This window comes from Rattus norvegicus, chromosome 7 (genome assembly GCF_021556685.1).
Source record: "Rattus norvegicus strain SHRSP/BbbUtx chromosome 7, alternate assembly SHRSP_T2T, whole genome shotgun sequence".
NCBI classification, from domain to species: domain Eukaryota; kingdom Metazoa; phylum Chordata; class Mammalia; order Rodentia; family Muridae; genus Rattus; species Rattus norvegicus.
In genome coordinates this window covers 126,300,364-126,317,667 of record NC_141540.1, presented here as the reverse complement: position 1 = coordinate 126,317,667, position 17,304 = coordinate 126,300,364, and the positions used below count along the sequence as shown (strand labels likewise).

Below are 17,304 nucleotides of genomic sequence, written 5' to 3'. Positions count from 1 at the left end.
CACCAAAAGTGAGGGGAGAGGCATTTGACGAAGGAGAGAACTTTCTGGGCAGCCTCAAAGACAGATGACCCAAGAGGAGCCCGGGCTCTTGACCACCATTAGGGTTATTAGGGGCTCTGATTTCTGAGCGACTGGTAACAAGTGTGTGTGTGTGTGTGTGTGTGTGTGTGTGTGTGTGTGTGTGTGTGTGTGTGTGCACTCATGCATGTGTATAAGCAGGTGTATGCCTGTAGAGGCCAGAAGAAGTGTATCAGGTCCCCTGGAGCTGGAATTACAGGTGGTTATGAGCCGTCAAAAGTGGATGCTGGGAACCAAATGTTGGAACCCTTCCTCTGGAAGAGCAGTAAGCCCTTTTTCTGCTTGCTTTGGTGGTTTGAGACAGAGTCTTCCTACAGAGCTCTGGCTGTTCTAGAATTCACTATGTACACAAGGTTGGCCCTGGACTCACAGAAACCCACCTACCTCAGCCTACTGAGCCCTAGAGTTAAAGGCATATTGCCACCATGCATGGGCTCTAAACCATTGAACTGTCTCTCTAGTGCTGGGAATCTTGTTTGGTGGAAGATTTTAACTTTGGAATCATCTCACACAGTCAAATCTAGCCTGAGAGGGCAACCCAACTTCTCCATGGAGTATAGTGAATGAGCCCAAATCTGCCTCTCAGATTTGTCCAGGTTTCCTCCTCAAGGCTCTGACTTCATTGCCAAGACACCAAGAAGCCTGCGTTTTAACATGAGGCTATTCACACGAATGTACAAGATCCTAAGCTGAAGATGACGTATCTCCTTCTCCTGTAATTCTTTCTCTTTCCCTTCCTTCCTTCCTTCCTCCCTTCCTCCCTTCCGCCCTTCCTCCCTTCCTTCCTTCCTCCCTTCCTTCCTTCCGCCCTTCCTCCCTTCCTTCCTTCCTCCCTCCCTTCCTTCCTCCCTCCCTTCCTTCCTTCCTTCCTTCCTTCCTTCCTTTCATAATTTCTTTCTTTCTTTTGTTTTTCAAGACAGGGTTTCTCCGTGTAGCCCTGGCTGTCCTGCAGCTCACAGAGATCCACCTGCTTCTGCTTTCTGAGTGCTGGGATTAAAGGCATGCGCCACCACCTCCTGGCCATGTAGTATTTTCAATTTTATGAAGGTCTGGCATTCTCCTCCCCAGACCCACATTTGAGAACCTGCCAGGGGATGTGAGGTACTGAGGACAAGTAGCCTGCGGGGACCAAGGGTGCCAGACCTCTAGTTCATATCTGGTTTTCCCCACCCCCAAGATCTCTACAGCTTCTGTGGTCCCAGGAGCCCAAGGGACATCTGTGGGTTAGGGCTGACCGTAGACAACTGGGCACTTGGCTAACATTGATAGTAGCCGTAAGCCAGTGATCTCTGCAATGGCCGGGGTGTCTGGTTATAGTCTTGCTGGCCCGGAGCAGATCTCTGGGAGCTTGCCACTGCCTGTGGATTGGGGAGCAGAGTTCAACTTCTAGGGACTCCTCGCACACCCGTACCAGGTTATTCTTTAGGCAAGTACTTATTTCAGATAAAGGGGGATGGCGCTGAGAAGTGGGGTACACAAGTGGTCTCAGAGGCTGAACCTAGAGACCTGGCTCTCCAGGGCCCCAATGTATCTCTCCCCCTGTGACCCTCGGTCCACAGCTGCCTGTGTCTCTAACACTAGCCATGCCCACTTACACCCTAGCTGACCTCAGGTAGCATAACAGTGACCGTTGTTCTACTTTTCAGGACAGGAGAATTGCTCCAGTCTTTTCGAGGGGCCATCCAAAACAATGTCCACCGCCACTCTGCTGCCTCTGGTCAGCCCAGTCTAGGAAGGCTAACTCCTCCCCCTCCCCACTGTATCCCAAAAGGGACCATGTGCAACAAAAACACCCAGCAGAGAATCTAAGTGCGTGATCCTTTTTTCCCCCTTTAAGAGCTCTGGCTGCAGGAAGGAAACTGTCTCAGCGGAGCATTCCTGGCCTAACTCTGCAGCCTTCCTTTGTGCGACGCTGGGCTGCACAGACTAGGACCCAGACTGCACCCCAGGGCGGCCCCAACGCGTGCCCCAGGCTGCTCCCTCCAGCTTCAGTCACTAACCCCACCCCAGACCCCGGCTTGGGCCGAGCAGTGGGCGGAGCGCTTTACCAGGTCAACCGGAGCCCCGGGGCGATGCAGGCGGGAGGAGCACCGGGTCAAGTTCACGTCCACCGCCAGGGCTGTCTGGATGTCTCTAGAATTATGCTCTGCTGTAGTCCGGGTCACGACCTCGGGCAGCTCCGGGTGCTAATGCCCCTCTCTCTGGACTCGCCGCTTCAACTTCTTACACAGTCGCTGAACTCGAAGTTTCCGGGCTTTGCGGAGGCTGGGCTGGGTTTCAGGAGCGACGTCTGAGCTTGGCAACAAAGACAGAAAGCAGCCCGGCCCGGGGGAGAGGAAAAAGAATGACAGCGGCAAGGACAGGAGCAGCTCAGAAAGCCTTAGAACTTGAAATGATACCCGAGAGCTTTTTTTTTTTTTTGCTTTGTCTTTCCTAAGGGGAAAATAAAAAGGGTCCAGATCCCAATCTGGACGTGGGTGAGGGTGGGGTAAGGAAGGATATGTTCTTTTCTTCCACAAAAGTGAGTGGTGGTGGCCGGTCGGCACCTCTCTGCTAAGTGGATCTCTTCATTTCAGTTCTTTATACAAGAGTCAGTTTACACAGGTCACCGAGAAGAGCTTACTTAAAGTTGGAGCCTGTGACAATACTGGCTACCAACCTGGCATGGGGCTAGGGACACAGTGGGTGAAGCCAGGGGCTAGCTAAGAAAGCATGGCACCCATTCTTAGAGCCCAGGGATACTTTGGCCTCCACAGGTTTACAGTGTGTTCCCAGCATCCCCACCGGCTTCGTGTGTGGAGGTGGTGGTGGTGATGGGGAGGTGGGGTGTTGCTGCCTACCAGTAAGGCTGGAAATCCTGTCCTAAGAGGACAGGATGGCACGTCCCACTGTTTTCAAAGTAACCAGTGTATCCACAAGCCCTGAGATAGACGCCTGCAATGACTCCGCCGCAGAGCAGGGGGAATTCCTTGGAAGCAGGGTGGTCATTTCCACAGAATTCAGTCCAAGTCACACCTCTTTTCAAGGGGGAAGTCTGATTTCTCCGCTGGCGTCCTTACCAGGAACCCCATTTGATATTTTCATTTCCTGTTTTTTTCCCCTTTACTTAGTTTTTTTTTTTGTTGTTGTTGTTGTTGTTTTTTTTTTCCCCCCCGGAGCTGAGGACTGAACCCAGGGCCTTGCATTTGCTAGGCAAGCGCTCTACCACTGAGCTAAATCCCCAACCCTTTACTTAGTTTTTATTCATAATCCTAAACTTAACTTTGCAGGGGACTGTCAAGACTCAAGAGACAAAGGAGGAAAATAGGGAACCCAGAAGTCAGATGAATCAGAGTTGTCCACAGTCAGCAATGGCGACCGTCTTGCTGGTCTTGCCGTTTCTGGACCCCAAACCGCTCTAATGGCTTCTGTGATGTTTATGGCTTCTTTCAGCTTCCCAAAGCCCACGTTTGCTGTCCAGCCACTCAGGCCTCACAGTGCAGATGCGGAACTGGGAACTGTTTGTGTATTGCTCAGTGCTTGCCATAGACAAGATGCCAGGAACTGAATGCTTCAGGACCAAGTTCTCACCCTCAAATCTCTCCCCCGCAGATGGAGGGCTGTTGATAGCATACAAAGTTGCCACTATAAAAGGGGGAGCTCTTACAGCCCAAGTTTTTCTCTTCAGTGCTCAAATCGTGAACTATTTTTTTTGTTTTGTTTTGGTTTTTTGTTTGTTTGTTTGGTTGGTTGGATTTTTCTTTGGAACTTTGTCAGCACATAGCTTGAAGGAGATGCAGCCCAGGGTTCACAGTCAGCCCCGATGTGGGATTGATCATGGCTGTGGCAAGAGGCAACGGGGACATTGGTGTGTCTGCAAGCCCTAGTGTATTTTCAATGAATCCAAAATGTCTTCCTGGAGCGTGGCTTCCTTTGCCTCTTGCTCTCCTTGCCTTTGGAGCACAGTTTGTCCCAAAGGAGCTGGGGGTGGGGTTCACAGCTGTTACCTAGTGCTCCAGAATCGAAGCTAGAAAAGTTGTGAATTTGAGGCACTTTGGGCTGCATGGTGAGAAACTGTGTCAGAACCAAAGTGGGCTGAAGAAATAAATGGGTAAAAGCCAGTACTGACTGGTCTTCTGTGTTTGGCTCAGATCGGGCAGCTCACAACTGCCTGTAACTCCAGCTCCGGAGAATCTGACATCCTCCTCATCTGGGCTCATCAGGCAGACATACATAGACACGCACACGTACACGTACGACCACACGCGTGTGTGTGTGTGTGTGTGTGCGTGCGCGTGCACACAAATGAATCTCCAGAGTTGGGCATGATGTCACATAACCTTTAATCCCAGCACTTAGGAGGCAGAACACAGTTCTCTCTATGGGTTTGAGGCTAGCCTGGTCTACACAGCAAGTTTCAGCCCAGCCATGGCTACTATCTTTTAAAAAGATAAAAAAAAAGTCTTGAGGCTGGAGTGATGGCTCAGGGGTTAAGAGCATTGGCTGCTGCTCTTCCAGAGGACGTGGGTTTGATTCCCAACACATACTCGGGGGCTAACGACTGTCTGTAACTCCAGTTCCAGGGGATTCAACACCTGATTCTGCTCTCCGAGGGCACTGGAGAGCACACATGGTACACAGACCTATTCACAGACAAAGTACCTATACATATAAAAAATAAAATAAATCTTTAAAAACTTCAAAATAAGAGAAAAACATGTAAGAAGGGAGAAATAATAATTATAAAGAGAGCTGGGAATATGCTCAATTATAGAGCAGTTATAGAGCATTTGTTTGGTGTGCTTGAAGCCCTGAGTTTGATCCCTAGTGCTGCACCAAACAGCAGTGGTGACCACACCTAGTCCCATCACTTGGGAGGTAGAATAGGATAATTAGGAGTCATTCTTGGTGACATAATCTGTCCAAGGCCAGACTGGGTTATATAAAAACCTATCCAAAAAAAAAAAAAGTAGGGTTGGGGAAAGACCACAACGGTGGAGGTGTGCGGTATATTTAGTTCCACGGGGCCGTGCGCACAAAAGGAACCTCACATTTGTCAGCTGTCACCGCCCGGGAATCCGAATCATTTTTGAGCTCAGAGCTGCATTCTCATCTTGCTCTGGGCTCCGAGAACTAAGAAGCCTGTCCTGACTGTAGCTGTAGGGTCACAAGGTCACAATGCGAGTGGTGTCTGTTACTGAGCTCTGCCTACCGGAATGATTTCAGATCCTGGGGAGATGAGGGCAAAAGAAACATTTCAGTGCTTACTTACTATGTTTCAGAGAATGTGTGTCTTAATGTGGCACTGTTGGGACTAAAAAGGATGGAAGCCATCGGTCCGTTCCTTGCTCTCCGGTGTGGATGCTGTGCTCCAGCGCAGGAGTTCCGGTTTCCTTGCAGGGTGGACAAGTGTTTTTGCCTGCAGGAATTCTTAGGAACCAGAGGGATGGCGATCCCAGTCGATCAGTATGAAGAGGCACTCAGTCAGTAAGGAACCAGCACCCCTGACTCTCGTGGTTATGCCTTGTTTGTTTGGTTTTTTTTGGTTCTTTTTTTCGGAGCTGGGGACCGAACCCAGGGCCTTGCGCTTCCTAGGTAAGCGCTCTACCACTGAGCTAAATCCCCAGCCCCCCTTGTTTTTAACATATGGTCTCACCATGTGACCCAGGCTAGCCTAGATCATGTGGTCCTCCTGACTCTGTCCCAGCGCTGGAATTATAGACACATGTTCCTATGCCTAGTTTCATTATTTTCAGCAACTGTGTATTCACTTTCTCTTTCTGTCCCCCCCAACCCCCCCCCACACACACACCACATGCCCCCACCCCACCTCCACCCCCGTGCGTACACACACACTAGCTGCCCAGACAGAGTCTTACTACACGGCCCTGGCTGGCCTAGAACTCACCATGTAAATCATTCTGGCCTCGGAGGCAGCACTCCTTCAGCCTTGGCCTCCCGTGTGCTGAGGTTATAAGCATAAGCCGACACTCCCAGACATCCATCCCTTGTCCTTACATGAAAGCAGCAGCACGGGGCCTCCAGACAGTTGAGCTGGTGAGGTGCTTGCTGCCATTTGAGGCCCGAGGCTCGGAGCTTGATCCCTGGATCCTCCATGGTACGGGGAGGAAACAGACTCCCACAAATTGTCCTCTGACCTTCTGTACATGTGACGTGACATGCCTACACGCATACACATACTCATAATACATAAGTTAATTAATTAATTTAAACACTCACCGATGAGCCAATAACTCAATGGGTTTGTTTGCCATATGGGCATAAGGACCTGAGTTCAAATCCCCAACATAAAAGTATTTGGAATCCCATCAGCCCTGTGGGAAGGGATGGAGGGAGGGAAGGAAGGAGAAAGGCCTGGAGAGAGAGAGAGAGAGAGAGAGAGAGAGAGAGAGAGAGAGAGGGAGAACAAAACATAGTAAGACCCGACTGCAGACTGAGGAGAGCCAATGACCACCCTATACCCTTCAAGGATGCCCAGCTGACCACACTAAGCATAAACCTGGCCTCTATGTCCGGCTGTTCTCTAGGACTAGACATTTGCTGCTGACTGAAATCTCTGTATCACACCATGTCCTTAACCTTCTGGGCCTCAGCTTTCCTATTTGAGACTTGGCTTTTTGTTAATTATTTCGAACAGTTTCGGGCTCTTATTTATACCCACAGGCTGCTAACAGAATCTGCTCCCACAATCAGGGAGCGGAAAAAAACCAGAGCCACCCGGTGTCTCTCTCAGCGGCTCTGTGAGATCCGCACGCAGGAGAGAGGAGTAGTGAACACTGGGTTCCAGCAGCTTCCAATAAAGGCAGGGTCCTATTTCTCCGAGAGAAGCTCACAGTCAACTTCAAAGCCACAAGAGTCCAGACCCTAAACCCACACCACCTCAATCAGCTACCGGGTCCAGAGATTCATGGGAACTGAAGTTAAAAGCACTGGAAGCCCAGGCAAGGGGTTTAGTTCACAACTGCAGGCCCACGTTCTCTGGGCAAGTTACTCCTCATCTAAAGCTTTGGGTGCCCCAAACAATAGCCTTGAACTTTTGGGGTTATAATTGGATGGGCTTATGTTCAGTGACTGACAAGATCTTCCTACCTGCTACTGCCTCTAGTCCTTGAGGAATCGGGGTGAGCAACGAGGTCTGAAACCAAAGCCCTACGCTGGGCAGGGCAATACAGAAGGTAGCTATTCCCAGACAGGTGCTCGTGACCCGAGGCCAGCCCTCCAATCAGAAAGGTCTCCCCAGGACAGGGCTCTCTTGGCTCCCCTTGCCCATAGAGCACATTAGCTCTGCAGGGTTCCATGGGGGACACAGCCCCTCCGAGTGACCAGCCCAGAAACGGAGCCAAGGGCAGAGGGTTGGGTATTCCAGACCAAAGCCATTTTCCCTGCAGCCACCTCATTTTGATGGAACTGAAATGTTCTCTGATTCCCATCTAGGAGTCGAGTCCCATTTCACAGATCTGCTGTAGTTGGCAAAAAGGAAAGGAGGCATGCTTGATTTTATTTAACTTGTTTATAAATATAAAAGTGTTCATTAAGGAACATCTGGAAATATAGAAGAGCATAAAAAAGAAAACAGAAATTGCTCACAAGGTAATTACTGGGTAGATTTTGTTCAAATCCTGGGATATTTCAAACAATACATGTACGTGCATGGAAGCATACGTGTGTGTGTGTGTGTGTGTGTGTGTGTGTGTGTGTGCATAAAAGGAGACTCCATTGTGAGTTACATGTCTTCTGCATGTGTACATGTAGTCAGATCATAGAATAGATTATCTTATAATCTTGCCTAATGTGTCGTAGAATTTTATGATGATATTATTCTCTACGGTATTTGAACATATAAAAGGTAAATAACTTCTAAAATCGATATTATTAGGCTGGGATTTGACTCGGTTTAGTGGAACACTCACTCAACATGCACAGAGCCCTGGCTCCGACACCCAGTGCCATGCACAAATGCCGCGTGGTACAATTACATTATCCCAGCACCTGGAAGACTGGGGGGATCAAGGGCATCTCAGCTACATAGCAAGTTTGAGGCCAGCATGGGTCCCACAGGACTCTATGTCAACAAATAACAAAGAAAATGCAGTCAGCACTGTATACTGTTGTGTCATTGCCGTCTGCACCAAGAAAGAAAATATCTTTCTTAATGTTCTTTAATGCTCCCTGGAGCCTCCTCTGATGACTCCCGGGCCCCAGGGTCACATGCCTGAACCCTGTCATGTCATAGCGCTTTTACCTTTGCTTGACTGAACACAGATGAACCACAGAGTATGAACTCCTGCTTGGCACACCTGACTCTCACCTCTGTTGTTCACGCTGCCACAGTTTGTTCCTTTTCACTTTAGTCACCACTGCATGCTGACTGAAAGTTATGTTTGTGTGCTGACGGACCACTGGATTGTTTTTGGAGTGGGTCAGGGCTGGCAGGGAGGAAACCCAGCTTCAAAATCTCAAAATCCTACAATCAAAAGGACAGACACCTCCTCTCACAGATGTGCTAGTCAGAAACTGTGGTGGTTTGAATGTGCTTGGCCCAGGGAGTAGCACTATTAGGAGGTGTGGCCTTGTTGGACTAGATGTGGTTTTGTTGAAGGAAGGGTGTCACTGTGGGGGTAGGCTTTGAGATCCTTCTCTAGCCATGTGGGAGCCAATCTTCTGTTTGCCTTTGGAACATGATGTTGAACTCTCAGTTCCTCTTGTGCCATACCTGCCTGGGGTCTGCTATGCTCCCACCTTCATGATAAAAGACTGAAGCTCTGAACCTATAAACCAGCCCCAGTTAAATGTTGCCCTTATATGTCTCTTCATAGCAATGGAAACCCTCACTAAGACAGGAGTGCTCCAAAATTATCCTGCAAGGACAACATCCTGTGTAAACCAAACTACACAGGACACAAAGGCAGCCTTGTGTTAATGAGGCTGCTTTAGTTTGATTCCTCCACCAAGCCTGGAATTTCATGTGAACATTTCTATGGTTCTACACATTCAGACACTAACACTAACCATAAACTAGTGGTGGCCAGTTTAGACTTCTAGGCCACACTGTCCTTCTTGAGAGCCAGGAAGGATGCTGGCTTTATGGTCTCAGCAGAGCCTGGCCTGGACTTGGCTACTGCAGAACCATTCAGAAGACTCAGACCAGAAATATCTAATGGATTCTCCAAATCCAGTCTTCCCATGAGAATGCAGATGTATCTTTTGGGGACTTCTGAAGGATGAGTCACCGAGGTGGCTGCTTCTAAAGAGATTTATCACAGCTGATAGAGCCAGCAGAGTCCAGGCAAAGATGGGGACAAAGAGGTGCTCACTAGAGAATTCTAGATATATCAGAGCAGTGGTTCTCCACCTTCCTAATGCCGTGACCCTTTAATATAGTCCCTAATGCTATGGTGACCCACAACCATAAAATTATTCCATTACTACTTCATAACTCTAATTTTGCTATTGCTATGAACTGCAATGTAAGTATCTGATATACAGGATATCTGCTATGCAACCCCCCCAAAGGGTCACGACCCACAGGTTGAGAACCTCTGCTCTAGCGGTTCCTGGGTTCTTCCACAAATTCCTGGAGGGCATAAAAGGAATTCAACATTAAAACTGGGCCCAAGTTTGGTTTTGCTCTTGAATTAATTAGCTCTAAGTTACAGGTCTGTCTGATAGAGCTTCCCTATATCTTCATTTGAAAGATTTATTTTATTATTACTATTTGTGTGTGTGTGTGTGTGTGTGTATGTGCACATGCGTTCAGGTGCCTGTAGAGGTCAGAAGAGGGTGTGAGACCCCATGGAGTTGGGTTGACAGACAGATTTGGGTGAGTAGCTGGATTTGGGTGCTGGGAACTGAACTTAAGTCCTCTGGGAGAACAACAAGTGTTCTTAACTGCTAAGCCATCTCTCCAGACCCCTTTAATCTTCTTAAAATGACATTTAATATTTATTCTTTGAAAAACTCACACAAGTATACAATGTATTTTGATCCTATCCCTTTATCTTATTTAATCCCAAATAACCAAATACGGTTATTCACATTTAACAGATGAGAAACCCGAGGCTCAGAGAAGTCAAGAGAGTGGAGATGACTCAGTCAGTAAAGTTCTTGCTGTGCAAACCAAGAGAGCCTGAGTTTGACCTCTAGAAGCTATATATAACAGCTGGGCATCGTGGGCAATCCCAGTACTGGAGAGGCAGGGACAGGAGGTTCCCTGGATCTTGCTGGCCAGCCAACCTAGCCAAACCTCTAAGTTCTAGTTTAGTGAGAGACTCTGCCTCAAAAAAATGAAGTGGAGGGGCTGGAGAGATGGTTCAGTAGTTTCGAGCTGTTGCTCTTGCAAAGGACCCAGTTCCTAGCACCTGCATGATGGCTCACAACCATGTGTGACTCTAGTTCCAGAGAATCTGACAGCCACTTCTGATCTCTGTGGGCACTAATATGCATGCATGCATACATACGTACATAATACAGGCAAAATACGTATACACATAAAACAAAAATTTTAAACAAAAAAGGGAATGATTGAGGAAGACACTGAACATGGACTCTGGCTTCCACAGACACACATGCATGAATACTCTTGTGGCTCACAGAAACATATACACATATACAAAAAGAAAGTACTAAGGGATGGAAAAAAGGTTTAGCTGTCAAGAGCACATAGGTCTTTTCCAGAGGACCCAAGTTTGCTTCTCAACACCCAAATCAGGTGTCTCACAACTGTCTCTAACTCTTAGTTCTGGGGAACCCAACACCTCTGGCCTCCTTGGACACCTGTGCTCTCACAGGTACAATCACATGCGCGCACGCGCACACACACACACACACACACACACACACACACACACACAATTTGAAATATATAAATCTTTAACAAGAAATGGAGAAAGAAAGGACGGAGAAAGAAAGGAAGGGAGGGAGGAGAAGAGGGAGGAGGATGATGATGAAGGGCTTGCATGAGGTCTCAGAGTAGTCTCAACTCTCAGGAAACCTGCTCCTTACAGATTTGCAGCTAAATGCCTCTTTTAAATCAGAGAGGCCTCTCTGCACATGTGACTAGCAGACCCTGAGGTATAAATATCACCCTAAACTAGCTCAGGTAGAACCCAAAATGATTCTCTGAGCACAGAAGTAGTCTAGATCCTTCTACCAAGTCCTGCTCAGTTCCAAGAGACCTTCTTCCTTGGAGCACACCCGACACTCATTCAATTCATAAATTTTTTTGACTCCCAGACTTCCTGCACTTGAAATTATTGAACTGAAATGGGCTTCTGTCCACAATTGGTGAAACCAAGAAATGGAGAGGCCATTCTGTTGGAAACTGTGTGTCATCTGTTTATAGAGATGCCTATCCAATTCCCAGACTCCGTCTTTTAATATGGAGAAAGAAAAGAAACCACTGTAAAGTTGCCTGAGGCACACTTCAGTCTAGAAATTCTGGACTGTTGCACACAAGCTAGGCAGAGCCTCAAGCCCAGAGCCAGGCACCCCATGTACCCACTGCTGCCAACACCCAGCACAAAAAACCCAGAAAGATGCTATGGAACCAATAAGAAACCTTACGATATCCCAAGAAGAGCAGTTAAGTGCAGATGAGAGAGGCACCCTCAATGTACCACAAAGCTGGTTTCTTCAAAATTATATATGAGAACACTGGGTGGTCTCTCTCATACACAATCTGTCCATGAGTCGCTTGGCAGGTTTGGTCCAACAAACTAGATGCTTGGAAGTCATCTACTTTCCCATGTTTTCTTCAAAGGTTTCATAGAGACCATCTTCCCCAACCCACCCCCGACGCCGGAACAAAGAGAGACAGAGTACAGACGATGCATAATCTACAATGTTTCGTTTGGGGGTTGATCTTCTAATGGTGCAGAAGCGACAGGCATCAGCAGAAACAGTACTTGGGATTTTGGGTTTGATCTTTTCCATGCGTGTGATAATGCAAGAGAAACACCCTTTCCCAACGCCAGCCATCTCTAGGGGAAACCACATGGTCTTGTGTGCTGCGTTGATAAGCCAGGACATTTAGATTAGGCAACCCATGGTATCTTCAAGCCACAGCGGATCCTCTGTATGATCAAAGGCTAAAGAACATTTGTATTTGATGGTCTTGGTGAACAGGTTGGGGTGGGGACATTAGATACCTCCAGGATGCTTAAGGAAGGAGGGTCTTCTGGCTAGAGATGAAATAACGATGAATGATGAACAGGGCAGGACAGGCAACCAGTGGTGACCACGGAAGGGAACTATGTTTACAGGCTCCAGTCGAACACAACAGGTTAAAACAGAGAATCACAACCAGGGGGTGGAAGGACTGTCTCTCTGTGGAAGGACAGTGCTGGCTACAGTTGCTAGGAGCACTGCGACAGCACATTAGAAGTATGCGCAGGACTTCCTGGAAAGTGGCTGTCAACAAATAGGCGCTCTCGTCTCTAGGCCTGCAGGCCTCCGAAAGGGGCGCTCACACGGTGGGGCTAGCCTGTGCACAGAATTTCTTGGACCTGGGCTGAGCACCCAGCAAGGCTACATCGCTCCTTGTACAGAAGGGGGCTACAGCCCAAAGTAGGAGGGGCCTCGGGTTCCCGGGCATGACTCTGCCGCCAAGATAGTGCCCTGGCTTGCACTCTCTAGAGACCTAGAAGGCCTCGCGCTCACACCTAGAGGGGCTACAGAAAGAGCTGAAAAGGAAGAAATGCGCCCAGAGCGGGAACGGCCCTTGGGCATAACCCACAACCACCACGCCCCACCCCGGAAGCAGGCTCGCGGTAGACGTAGGGCGGGGCCTCTCGCGTCTGGGGGCGTGACTTCAAGCGGCCTGCGCCGGAAATGAAGTCCAGGGTGCGGCAGGCAGGGCGGCTGCGGTTCGCAACTGGTGGGCGGGGCCATGACTAGAGGCGGAGTCTTGCACAGCTGGAGGTGGAGCCACTTGGCCATCGTCTCCGACTTCCGGGGTCGCAGGCGGTGCGGGAGGAATGGAGCATAGAGTGGGCGGGCCTTGGGTCGACCAGCTCTGAATGCAAATTTACGGCCTAGGCAGGCAGCGGCTCCCGGGCCAGGACTGCGTGCGTGATGAGGAGGGGCCTAGGAATGTGGGCGGGACCTGGCGGAGTGCACTCCCAGCGTAAGTGCGGACAGGCGGGAGGCGGAGCCTCTGCAGGCGGCCTAAATGAGTATGCGCAGACTCAGGACCCCGCTGCATGCTCACGTGCTGCACGCTGAATCTCAGCCTGTTGCTGTGGACCGTGGGGCTGCATTTCACTTGAATCAGATTTTCATTTAAGTTGGACTTTTCTGTTTTGAAAGTTTTCCTACCCTTCCTCTCAGAAACCAGACCAAACTGCCAGATAATTGGAATTTGTAAACCTTGGCAAGGAGGAAGAAAACGGGAAACCCTCAAGCATCTCGGGAGATTTTTTCCTTTTTTGAGGCTGTGTACATGGTATAAAGATTCTTGCGAGATTGCAATAACACTTGTGAATACCTTAAAAATATCCAGTTCTTGGTCTGGGGATGTTTGAGTTCCATTCTAGTACCACACACACACAAACGCACGCGCACAAAAAAGAAAAAAAAAAAACTTGATAATTTTCTCAACTCAAAAATCACACGTTGGGGTTGGGGATTTAGCTCAGTGGTAGAGCGCTTGCCTAGGAAGCGCAAGGCCCTGGGTTCGGTCCTCAACTCAAAAAAAAAAAAAATCACACGTTACTGGAGAAAATTTAGAAAGTTAAAAAGACTTTTAAAAACCTGGTCAATAAGTCAGGTGGTGTCACACTCATTTAATCCCAGCACTTGGGAGGTAGAGGCAGGTGAATCTGAGTTTGAGACCAGCCTGGTCTACAGAACAAGTTCCAGGTTAATCAGAGCTATGGAGAGAAACCTTGTCTCAAAAAAACAAAACAAAGTAAAACCCTTGATTTAAGATCACTAGTATTAATATTTGACATGTTTCTATTTTTGCAATTCTATGTATATACGAAATAGAAACAGGGTCAAGACTGTACAGTACTACCTTGCCCCTTGTCTTTTTGTGGCTGGTTCTGTGAGGGTCCCATCTTAGCCCTATTTGTGGCCACACACAGCCCTAGATGGGAAACCCTTTGTTATTTAAGCCTCATCTCATTATGGCCTCTTGCTTTGGCGGTTTCATTTCTTCCTTTCCTCTGATCTGTGACATGCCTAGATGTGGAATGTTATTTGTCAAACACGCAAATCTAGGCCATTTTGTTTCCATCTCTTTAAGATGAATTTTCTACATTTAAAAGGTAACAACGCAAGTACAGAAAAACAATAACTAAAATTCATTAAATGAATGTAGGGAACACAAACAATTTGAAAAAGTGAAAAAAAAATTTAAAGTGTTGGCAAGTGTGTGGAGAATCTGGAACCTTCTCATGTCGCTAGTAGGAATGACGTTGCTGCTACAGAAACCCTTATGGAAACCTAAGAGCTACCATGTGACCAGGTAATTTCGCTTGTCAGTATGTATCCGTAGACTTGAAAGCAGGAATGTTGACAGGCTGCTGTGCACTCCTGCTCCAAGGAGAGGAAAGGTAGAAATTCTAGAAACAGCCCCAGACGGTCACGGGTGGGTCAGTGGGAGAAGCTGATATCATAAATACCTACAAAGGGACACCGGTAGGCTTAGAAAGGAATCAAGTTCTCCAATCAGCTACGACAGAATTGAACCCTGAAAACTCCCTAGTTGAAGAAAACTAGACACAAAGTATCCAAATCATGAGATCTCAACAGGCAAGCCCCATAGACAGGAGAATAGGGGTTTCTAAGCTCTGAGGCCAGAGGAAGTGAGGAGTTCTTACTGACCAGACGACTTTCAGCTTGGGATAATGAGAAGGTGTGGGAATGACTGCTGACGGCTGCAGAGCAAGGAGAGTATGCCTAATGCTGTGGAAACAGTAAATTTTTTTTAAAAAGCTTATTAATATTCATGAGGAAGTCAGAGGACAACTTTCAGGAGTGTTTCCTTCCACCTGGTCGTGCTAGAGCCTCTCATTTCTGCTGCACAGTACACTCCAGGCAAGCTGACCCACGTATTTGGGGCTGATTCTCCTATTTCTGACTCCCATCTCACAGAAGTGCTGAGATTAGATACACACCTGAGGTAGATCAGACTTTTTATGTGGGTTCCAGGGCTCAAATTCAAGTTGGCAAACTTGTGTGGCAAGCACCTTTACCTCTTGAACACTTTAGCCAGCCTCCTTAATAATACTGTTACAAATATTTTAACACCCCCTAAAGACATTTTTTGGGGGAGGGAAGACGTTTTGAAGTGTGTGTGTGTGTGTGTGTGTGTACATGGAGGACAGAGGTAGACTTCAAGTGGCTTCTTCAATTCTTCTCTGCCTTACTATTTTTCCCACCTTATTTTTTGAGACAGAGTCTCTCATTGAACCTGCAGCTCAACTTTTGGATTAGACTTGCTGAGCAGCAAGCCCAAGGAATCCTCTGCCCTCTGCTTTCACAGTACTAGATTATACGCTAAACCATGGGGGAGGGATAGGGTCTTTTTCTCAGATGCTAATCCCAGTACATAAATCTCAGGCCCATTGAAGTCCCTCTCCAGGTGGCTAGGGATGGCTTCATTCAGGCATTTCTGTAATAATCTCCAAGCAGGAAAGCAAGCCTAATTTGGAAAAAGAAGTAAATCATTGGTGATCTTTATCTGAACTTGATCCTTTCTGTTTGAACCACCAAAACACACACACACACACACACACACACACACACACACACACACACACATTTTCTTCTCTAAACACCATACATGTTTATTGCTAAGAAGTCTGATAACAGAATTACAAGTTGGAGAAGTTGCCATTGTCAGGACCTCCTCTCTTCATGGCACATCCTTAGCCACTGTGACTATATGTCATGTTGTTATTATCTTTGTCTTTACTAACAGGCAATAAAAAAATTCTCCTGCTTTAGTGTTTCAGCAGCACATTTTAACGACTTCATGCCATCCATTGTTTGGATGCCCCTTATGTACCTCCTGTACTTAATTCTTCATTGTTGGCTATCTGGGCAATTCTCATGTGTCTCTCACGCTTCTTATGTGCCCCCAGAGAAGCTGCAACTTCACAGAAAATCAGTCCTTTTTTGTTGTTTTAATTTTTATGTGCATTTATGTTACCTGCATGTGTGTCTACGTGAGGGTCTGTGAGGGTGTTAGACCTTAGAGTTTCAGACAGTTGTGAGCTACCATGTGGTTGCTGGGAATTGAACCTGGGTCCTCTGGAGGAACAGTCAGTGCTCTTAACCCGCTGAGCCATCTCTCCAGTGCTTATTTGGGGTTTTGAGACAGGGTTTTGGCTGTCCTGGAACTCATTCTATAGACCAGGCTGATCTCACAGAGATCTGTCCGCCTCTGCCTCCTGAGTGCAGGGATTAAAGGTGTGCCCCACCTCACACGGCGAGGGTCAGCACTTTCAAAGCTCTTGAGGGCATCATCACTAGTTGGTACCCAGGAAGGGCAAAATTTGTTTTAGTAGCACAACATGGCACAGTAGATTCTGTTTTGATTTTTAAAAAAGTTTTTTTTTAATGTGTATGGGTGTTTTGCTTGTATGTATGTCTGTGCACCACATGTGTGCCTGGTGCCCACAGAATTCAGAAGAGGGTATTGAATCCCCTGTAATTGGAGTTACATATGGTTGTGAAGCCGCCTTCTGGGTACTGACTGGGAATCAAATCTGGGTACTCTGGAAAAGCAACTGATGCTCTTAACCATCGAGCCATCTCTCTGGTCCATTTTGTTTTTAAGACAGGATTTTGCTACATTGCTTTGGTTGACCTGGATTCTCTGTGGACTAGTCTGGCGTCAAACATATGGGGATTCCTCTTTCTCTGCCTCCTCCATGCTGGGCTTCCATACCAACTGAGCATGTGTGAAGCATCTCACTGTGAGGAGAGCTTTGGGGGCAGGAACAGTATGTTAGAGAATGGTCCTGTGAGGCTGTGGCCTGCTGTAGACCCCTGCCAACTTACCTTTGCCAAGCACTCCTGAAGACAGGTAGCCAAGGAGAATTGGGGCTCTGAGCTTCAAAGAACTTGGTTCCACTCCTTGCTGCTCCCAAGGCTGCGGAACCTGTCACTGTTCTTATTGCTGTCAGGTAATGGGCTGGTTCTCAGGTCTAGCTTGTGCAATGCTCTCCTGCACTCCCAGGCCCACTGTGTTCCTACTCTCACTTGGAGGGTGGCAGA

At 47.8% G+C, this 17,304-nt stretch overlaps 1 non-coding gene across 2 annotated transcripts in view; it reads right to left on the bottom strand.

Annotated features, from left to right (window-relative positions):
• The window catches only part of LOC148004912 (uncharacterized), a 51,792-nt gene extending 49,454 nt beyond the window's left edge, over positions 1–2,338 (bottom strand). For both annotated transcript variants that reach the window (XR_015624919.1, XR_015624917.1), the window contains exon 1: positions 2,127–2,338. This is a non-coding gene — a transcript (uncharacterized LOC148004912). The remainder of the gene's footprint in view (positions 1–2,126) is intronic.
• Between the last annotated feature and the right edge of the window lie 14,966 nt (positions 2,339–17,304).